The sequence below is a fragment of the Benincasa hispida genome, chromosome 9 (genome assembly GCF_027475165.1).
Source record: "Benincasa hispida cultivar pf3 chromosome 9, pf3_genome.v1.1, whole genome shotgun sequence".
Lineage (NCBI taxonomy): Eukaryota > Viridiplantae > Streptophyta > Magnoliopsida > Cucurbitales > Cucurbitaceae > Benincasa > Benincasa hispida.
This window is the reverse complement of record NC_143486.1, coordinates 89,199,807-89,209,564: the sequence shown is the minus strand read 5'-3', so window position 1 is coordinate 89,209,564 and position 9,758 is coordinate 89,199,807. Positions and strand designations below refer to the sequence as shown.

The 9,758-nt window shown below is 37.0% G+C and overlaps 1 pseudogene; it reads right to left on the bottom strand.

Annotated features, from left to right (window-relative positions):
* Window positions 1–3,790: 3,790 nt before the first annotated feature.
* LOC150034170 (uncharacterized) lies at window positions 3,791–4,611 on the bottom strand (annotated as a pseudogene).
* Between the last annotated feature and the right edge of the window lie 5,147 nt (window positions 4,612–9,758).

Here is a 9,758-nt window from a genome sequence, read left to right as displayed (position 1 = left end):
ACACTTATATTTCATATTTTCACAAATAAGAAAATAAATTAAACAAAATATATAAATAAACAAAATAAAATAAATTAGCAAAATATAAAATAATACATTTCTTTAAATTCTCCCATTTTTCCAATTTTCATGGAATTTGCCCAATGTGTATGCTCCCAAACCCACCAAAATGGCACTATTTATAAGTAATTTGGCAAGTAGGAGGTGATTACATGAACACTATACATAATCTTGAGACACATGGACAATATATAGGGTGGGGTAATGGATAAGTGATACTTGGCCGATGAAACATCTACATTACACCTAATTTTAACATATTTATAATAACTTCATTTAATGAGTTCTTTTTAATAAATTATATATATATTTTTTTTAAGTAATACCATATCCTAACGAGTACTTAATCATTATTTTTTTTAAACTTAGATTTGTCAATCTAATAGTATAGAACTACTATTTTGGATATAATTTAGTAGATAAGATACTTCTTTTGTAACAACCCCACTTTCTAGGACTACTAAAAAGGGGATCTCTACTGCATGCATGCATAAATATTCTCATTGAAGAAAATAAAGTAAATTAAAGAAAATAATCATAATCTTAAACTGCATTAAGTATATAAAAAAAAATGTTCTAACATATCTCAAAATCTTAAATTGTTCAACCCGGGCATCCTTTTTAACAAGAAACAATTTATAAAAAAAAAAAAAATCAAAAAATCAATAGATAAATAAATTAATTAAATTATGATAAATCCTTGAATGGATAAAAACAAAACAAGCAAAAATATAAACAGTCAAATGCGGAAGCGAATTCTGGTTCCTTTGGCACTGTCACAAATTCTTTTTGTCAGTCGCCCGAGTGTCCTTGCCCTTACCTAAAAAAAAATAAAGGATAAAGGTTGAGTATAAAATACTCAGTAAGTGATCCCATTATCGGGATCAGACTGTGCATCTACGAGCAAAGAAAAAAATAGCCCGTGGCTCATACAGTTACATCGGTTTTTTGATGATGAAAGGAAAACCAAAAGATGTACTATCTTGCCTTGAAACGCATGTCTAGCAGCCCAAAGGCACACCGTCAAACATGATAATAACATGAACATGAACCCGTCGACCCACGCATGTCTAACGGCCCGTAGGCACACCGTCAAACATAATAATAACATGAACGTTAACCTGTCGGTTCACGCATGTTTAGCGGCCCGTAGGCACACCGTCAAAACATGAAACATGAAAATAAAAGTAACATGAACGTAAACCTGTCGGCTCACGCATGTCTAACGGCCCGTAGGCACACCGTCAAACATAGTAATAACACGTGTCAAGGCAAGGAGAACTCACCACCCTGTCTGCTGGTACACATAAACGTCTTTGAAAAGTAAGACCATTATTTGCTGACAAGGAGAACTCACCACCCTGTCTTGTCTTCACCTGCTGCGCTACTTCAACTAAGTAAGGATCACTGCATTGAGCAATAATGATCTTCTGCCTTAAACTTGGTTGTACTGACAATTGTGCTAACTTCGTAGATACTTCCCCTACCACCACTACTATCTCAGACCGCTTAAGGTCCTTACATAAACGACTCTGTTTGGTGATAAGGGCTGCTGAATGGGCTACCTTCCTACTTAGAGCATCCGCCACTACATTTGCCTTTCCTGGGTGGTACTGAATCTCGCAATCATAATCCTTCACTAGCTCCAACCATCTACGCCGCCTCATGTTTAACTTCTTCTAAGTGAAGAAGTATTTTAAACTCTTGTGGTCGGTGAAAATCTGTATCTTCTCGCCATACAAGTAGTGCCTCTAGATTTTTAAAGCAAAAACAACAGCTGCCAACTCTAAATCATGTGTGGGATAATTCAGTTCATGGTTCTTTAACTGGCGAAAGGCATAAGCAACTACCTTACCTTGCTGCATCAACACGCACCCCAAACCTCTCTTGAAGGCATCACTGTAAATAATAAAACCACCCGTTCCATCTGATACAGTGAGAATTGGGGCTGTAACCTTTGCTTGAGATCTTGAAAACTATCCTCACAAGACTTACTCCAAATGAAGGAAGCTCTTTTTCTGGTCAACCGGGTCAAAGGGGTGGCTATACGGGAAAATTCCTTCATAAAACGACGATAATAGCCTGCCAACCTCAAGAAACTACGTACCTCTCCAACTGTGGTAGGATGAGACCAACTCGTGACTGCCTCGATCTTTACAGGATCAACAGATACATCTTCCTTGGACACCACATGCCCTAGAAAGGACACCTGCTTTAACCAGAACTCGCACTTGGAAAACTTAGCATATAACTGTTGCGCCCTTAAGGTCTCTAGAACCTTTCGCAAATGTTCCTCGTGCTTCGCCTCTGTCTTGGAGTAAACCAAAATGTCATCTATGAAGACTATCATGAAGGTGTTAAGAAATTCCTTAAACACCCTGTTCATCAGGTCCATGAATACTGCAGGAGCGTTGGTCAACCCGAATGACATCACGAGAAACTCATAATGCCCATACCTCGAACGAAAAGCTGTTTTAGGAATATCACTGTCCTTTATCCTCAACTGATGATACCCCGACCGAAGATCAATCTTAGAAAACACTGTAGCTCCCTGCAACTGGTCAAATAAATCATCAATCCTGGGAAGCGGATACTTGTTTTTTATAGTGACCTTGTTTAGTTCCCTGTAGTCAATGTAGAGCCGTAATGACTCATCTTTCTTTTTCACAAACAGCACCGGTACACCCCAAGGGGACACACTAGGGCGTATGAAACCCTTATCCAACAACTCTTCCAACTGAACTTTGAGTTCCTTCAGTTTTTCTTAGGCTATTCTATATAGAGCTTTCGAGATAAGAGTTGTGTCTGGCTCCAACTCGATGGCAAAATCTATCTCCCGATGCGGCGACAGACCTGAGAGTTCTTCTGGAAAGACATCCAGGTAGTCATGTACTACTGGCTCCGAAGTCAAGGAGACCTCAGGCTCTCTAGTGTCAACGACACTAGCTAAGATACTCTAGGTACCCTGGTTAAGCAACCTCTGGGCTTTCATGGCAGAAATCACTTTGGGCAGGACCACGATCCTTGCCCCTTTAAATTTAAAGCTGGCTCTCGTGGAAGGGTTAAAGATCACCTCCTTGCGAGAGCAGTCTATCCTAGCATGGTTAGCAGCTAGCCAATCTATGCCCAAAATCACATCAAAATCCCACATGTCCAAGATTACTAAAGTCACATCCAGGATATGACTCACTACTTCAATCTGACATGCTTTTATCTTCTCCTTTGCTAACATAATTTATCCAGACGGAGTGGAAACCGACAACATAAAGTGTAAAAGCTCTAGTTTTAACATGGCATGCTTAACAAACGGCGATGATATAAACGAATGGGATGAACCCGAATCAAACAATACTAGCGCAAGATGCCCCAAGATGGGGAGCGTACCTGTCACAACAGTACCTAATTTCTTGGCCTTCTGTCGAGTGGTAGAGTAAACACGACCTTGCTGATGTTCGGGCCTACCCGAACTCCTCTGATCACGGCCTACAAACTGGTTCCTAAGATCGAACATGCCTCTAATAGGACATCTATCTACTGAGTGCCCCTCCTGCTTATAATGAAAACAAACTCCGGTGCCTACCAAACATCGACCCCAGTGACGTCGTCCACACGAGCTACACACCGGTCACATCCTTTCCATCGTACCCGTCTCGGCAACCTGCTGCCTAAAATGACGAAGCGATCTGTCTGAACCTTGAACCTTCTGATAGGGGTGAGGCTCGAAAGCCTTCTAATCTACCTTCCTCTTATGACCTGAGGAAGGTCCCGCCCCGAATACTCGTGAAAACTCATCTCCTGACTGTGGGTCCGCCTCGGCTGCCAAACGAAGTGCTTCAGCATGAGTGGTTGGTTTGAATGCTCGCACGATACCTCGTATACTGTCTTTTAGGCCTTGAACGAACCTTTCTGCCCTCATGGCTTCCGTGGTGACCAACTCCAGGGCAAAACGGAATAAGGCATCAAACTCCTGGTCATACTCCTCCACTGACCTGTGTCCTTGCCTCAGCTCCAAGAACTCCCTCTGCTTATTATACCTCAGGTTGACAGAGAAGTATTTCACGTAAAAGCGCTTCTTAAACTGCTCCCAAGTCGCTGGATCCCCTCTTACACCCAACATCCTTTTTGTCGACTACCACCAGATCTGAGCCTTGTCGGTAAGCATAAAAATGGCACACTGCACCTTTTGGTCTTCTGGGCATTTCATATAACGAAAAATCGTTTCAATTGAGGATATCCATAATTCTGCGTTGGTAGGGTCCTTTAGTGACCCATTGAAGGTGTTGGGGTTACACTTCCTAAAATCTCGCAAATGCTTGGCCTCCACCGAAAGGCCTGACATGCTTTGGTTCTGGATCATGTTCTGAGTCTGGACTTTCGGCACCTGATCTTGTGGTGGTGGTGTCTGATGGAACAGGCAAACTGAGCCAGTCATTCGTCCAGTATGTCCTTTACCTTATCCAACACAACTGATGTAACTGTTTCCCCAATAGTGGCTACCCATTCGGTAACCTCTGTTGAAGTGACGGGGGTGGGCTGCGTCTGTGGCAGCATGGCCTTGTGCTGAGCTCTACTTTGTGTCCGGGTTCACGGCCACCTTGACCCTGAGGGGACCCTAGTTGACAAGAAATCCTCTGGTACCAGAGGGTCCTAAACTTGTGCATCGTGAATTTGTAGGTCCTCATCATGAGGATCTTGATCCTGAGCTGACGGATTCTGCTCTACGGGAACACGCCCCCTTCCAGTAACCCTATGACTGCCTCTTCCCCTAACACGAACCATTTTTCTGACAGTTATTCGCAACCACCCCTTAGCTACTTTTCTTACTAGCACAAAACACATCAATTGCAATCATAAATGCTATTAACTTGGGTGCATATTATTTTAAATACTTTTCATAAAGGACATACCTGGCGACGACGAAGAATCCGTTTTGCGAAAGAAACAATCTGAACTTACATAATAAGTCAGTCTACAGAACCCCAAAATACGGGCTCTGATACCAACTGTAACAACCCCAATTTTTAGGACTGCTAAAAAGGGGATCGCTACTGCATGCATACGTAAATATTCTCATTGAAGAAAATAAAGTAAATTAAAGAAAATAATCATAATCTTAAACTGCATTAAGTATATAAAAAAAATGTTCTAACATATCTCAAAATCTTAAATTGTTCAACCCGGGCATCCTTTTTAACAAGAAACAATTTATAAAAAAAAAAAAATCAAAAAATCAATAGATAAATAAATTAATTAAATTATGATAAATCCTTGAATGGATAAAAACAAAACAAGCAAAAATATAAACAGTCAAATGCGGAAGCGAATTCTGGTTCCTTTGGCACTGTCACAAATTCTTTTTGTCAGTCGCCCGAGTGTCCTTGCCCTTACCTAAAAAAAAATAAAGGATAAAGGTTGAGTATAAAATACTCAGTAAGTGATCCCATTATCGGGATCAGACTGTGCATCTACGAGCAAAGAAAAAAATAGCCCGTGGCTCATACAGTTACATCGGTTTTTTGATGATGAAAGGAAAACCAAAAGATGTACTATCTTGCCTTGAAACGCATGTCTAGCAGCCCAAAGGCACACCGTCAAACATGATAATAACATGAACATGAACCCGTCGACCCACGCATGTCTAACGGCCCGTAGGCACACCGTCAAACATAATAATAACATGAACGTTAACCTGTCGGTTCACGCATGTTTAGCGGCCCGTAGGCACACCGTCAAAACATGAAACATGAAAATAAAAGAAACAATTTTCCTTTTTAACAAGAAACAATTTATAAAAAAAAATGAATAAATAAATAGATAAATAAATTAATTAAATTATGATAAATCCATGAATGGATAAAAACAAAACATGCGAAAATATAAACAGTTAAATGCGGATGCGAATTTTGGTTCCTTTGGCATCGTCACGGATTCCTCTTGTCAGTCGTCCGAGTGTTCTTGCCCTTACCTGAAAAAAAATAAGGATAAAGGTTGAGTATAAAATACTTAGTAAGTGATCCCATTACCGGGATCAGACTGTGCATCCACGAGCAAAGAAAAAAATAGCCCGTGGCTCATACAGTTACATCGATTTTTTGATGATGAAAGGAAAACCAAAAGACGTACTATCTTGCCTTGAAACGCATGTCTAGCAGTCCATAGGCACACCGTCAAACATGATAATAACATGAACGTAAACCCGTCGACCCACTCATGTCTAACGGCCCGTAGGCACACCGTCAAATATACTAATAACATGAACGTTAACCTGTCGGTTCACGCATATCTAGCATCTCGTAGGCACACCGTCAAAACATGAAACATAAAAATAAAAGTAACATGAACGTAAACCTCTCAACTCACGCATGTCTAGCGGCCCGTAGGCACACCGTCAAACATGATAATAACATGAACGTTAACCTGTCGGTTCACGCATGTCTAGCGGCCCGTAGGCACACCGTCAAACATAGTAATAACACGCGTCAAGGCAAGACAATAAACCGCTCTACTGGTCTATTCATGCATCACATACATAATATCAGTACTGATTATAATTTTAACATACTCATAATACTTGTAGCCACCATGCAAGTAGCAAAACATAATATCAAACAAAATCATGCTCCAGAGTCAACCAAGTAACTTGATAGGTCTAATCTAGATTGCCTGGCACGAAAGCACCAGTAATAGTATCACTTACCTCAACTTGGTCACAAAAGTCCACACAAATAATTCCTTAAAACCTTTGGAAAACTTGAATCAATCCAAAGTTGTGGCTTGATCCAAGACAAATTTCAAAACTTGATTCAAGTAGCCAATCTGATCAAGAATTAATTCCAAAATCAATAACTTATTATTATTATTATTTTCCACTATTACTCTCAATCCAAAAAGAATAACCAACCAGTTTACACAAAACTTACCAAAACTGAAACTCTTCGATGAAGAGAATGGTTCTTTCTTTGTTAGCAACGCCTCGAAATCCAAATCTTGAAAGTCGACACAATGGGTAACACTAAAATCGTTTCCAACACCAAAAGGCACTTTAAAAAGACTCAACACCAAACCTTGCTCAAAACAATCTAATCTTACCCAATCTCAAAAAGGCAGAGGCGGCGAATGGAATGACAAGGAGGCGACGCTGCTCGCGGCAGCTGGAACTCACGGCAGCGACAACGGAACGGCGAGGCACTGCTTGCGCTGGTGCTGGCGAGGAGATCCGGGGAGGTGAGGCTGCTTGCAACGGCGCTAACGAGGAGATTCGACGACGTTGCTTGCGGCAGCACCAGAACGGCAAGGCTGGCGGCTAGAAGGCGGACGGAGGCGACTGGAAGGTGTTGGCAGCTAGGGCAGGAAGGAAAAGAAGAATGAAAAGAAGAAGAAAAAGGGAAGGAAAAAATAAAGGTTTTGTGCGTGTGGGTTGAGGAGAGAGAGAAAAGTAAATTTAATTTACTTTTTTTTTTTTTCATTCCTTTAATCCTTTCCATAAATATATATAACCAAATTAAACTCTCCTTTTCCCTTAAAAAAACAAATTCCTTAATTATCTCCCAATATATATATATATATATATATATTTTCCTTCTCCTAAAAAAATCTAATATACACATTTAATTATCTCCATAAATAACCAAATCTCCCAAATATAAGTCAAAATAAAACTCAATTAATTCCAAATAATTAAATCATATTTTAGCTTAGCCCAAAAACATAAATCTCATATAATTTATCCAAGTAGCCAACAAAAAAAAAAAAAAACTTAATTATAAAATAAAAATCAGGATGTTACATCTTTTTTCTTATTCACTTATTATTATTATTATTATTATTATTATTATTTTAGCTTTCCCAAATTGTGAGAATATTTTAAATTTAAATGGATTGGGCCGGATGACAGTAGAAGCAAACGAAAATGTGGGCCAAGGGCTTGTTTGAGATTGGGCCGACTTAAAACGGTCTACGTGGATAAGATGGCCCAATCATAACCCAAGCTAAGCCACATGACCAAGTTGACAAATTTACGAATTTCATGCTCTCCTTTCAAATCTGGCCCGCAGATTGTTTTTTCCATCTTTAATGGCCCAAATGCAGTTTTTGTCAACAATTTCAATCATACCTACACGTGCAATGCACGTAATTTGTAATGTTTAAAATAGTTGCATGTTGACATATTTATACACTATAGTTTTTAATAATACAACTATGGGTTTAAATAAAATTTTATAAAAGATAAATTAGATAAATTCGGTTTAAAAGATAGTGCATAAACAATAAAAATGTGGAAATTAAAGTGAAAATAAATATGAAATTATTTTACAATAGTTATGTGCCTTTTATATATAATTTTTTTAAAATATTTAGATTTGATTTACCCATATCTAGATTTATAAAAATTGTATATTTTCTTTATAGAAATTTTAAATATATTAAAAAATGATAAATTTTGACTCAGGATTCATCTTTTTAGATCAATCCTTAATAAATAAATGAAAATAGAAGTTCTAAATTGCTTTTTATTATTTATTTATTTATTTTTTTTTTAAAGATGATAGTAGCAAATATTGCTTTTAAAATTGAGTTTTGTTCTAATTAAATATATAATTGATTAATAAGATAATTCATGGACATGAAGCAATTTGACAATCCCAAATGTTTAAGTTTGATAATCACTTACATGGAAAAATTGATCAAATGGCAAAAACTTACTTGATAAGCATTGAGGATTCTATTGTTGTTATTGTCGATGATTTGAAAATTGTATCTATGTTGAATGGTCCTTTTGTGATTGAGAAGAGTAAAAATATTATAAATCGTTCAATAATCAATTACATGGTAAACGTTAAAACTTGCTTGATAAACATTGGAACAAATATAGAAATATGTACCAAGGTTATCACTTATATATAACGTCTATTCAAATTAATTTTATTAGATAGATGGATGATTTAATAGGTATTATTATGCTCTTCTATTTATTGCTAGAGATTTCATGTGGTTCATAATCCATATCTGATTTCTTATTTTTTTTTTCCTAATTATGTAATGTTATGGGTTTTTTATGAAAAAGAAAAAAAATCGATACTTGTGATTTCTTAAATTTTAAATTGAGTTGAATTACATTCCAATATATATTTTATTTGAGAAATTTCTAATCGATTGAAACTTGAAAGTTATAAATATTATGGGAGTGGTGGTTTATGGAATAATGTTGATGAATAGATAATTTTTTCATAAAGAATGTTGGATTTGAAGTCGTTCTTGGTTGTCTTTTAAAGAAGATGAAAATTAAATAGAATCCAATAGGGTCAGTTTTCACCCAAATAAGATGGATTTCCAAAAAGGTAATAACACTTCAATTGGCTTAAAATTCCAACCCTTTGGGACAATTAGACGATTAATAATTTCTTTTTATACTTCTGTTTAAGGTAACTTAGGATCTGTTTGGTAAGCAATTTGAAAATATAAATTTAAAGATAAGAGATTCAATGAAAATAAAGTTGTATTTCATGTTTTTATGTCTGGTAGTATATTTAGATTAAAATTTTAACTTAAACAAATTTTCAAAACATGTATTGAGAATATATTTACGAATCATAAGATTAATTGTAGTTACTAAATATTAGGTTAAATATAAATTATTATCAATTGATTTTTTTTTTTTAATTTTTTTTACGTTAAAAAACTTGTATAATTATTATTTT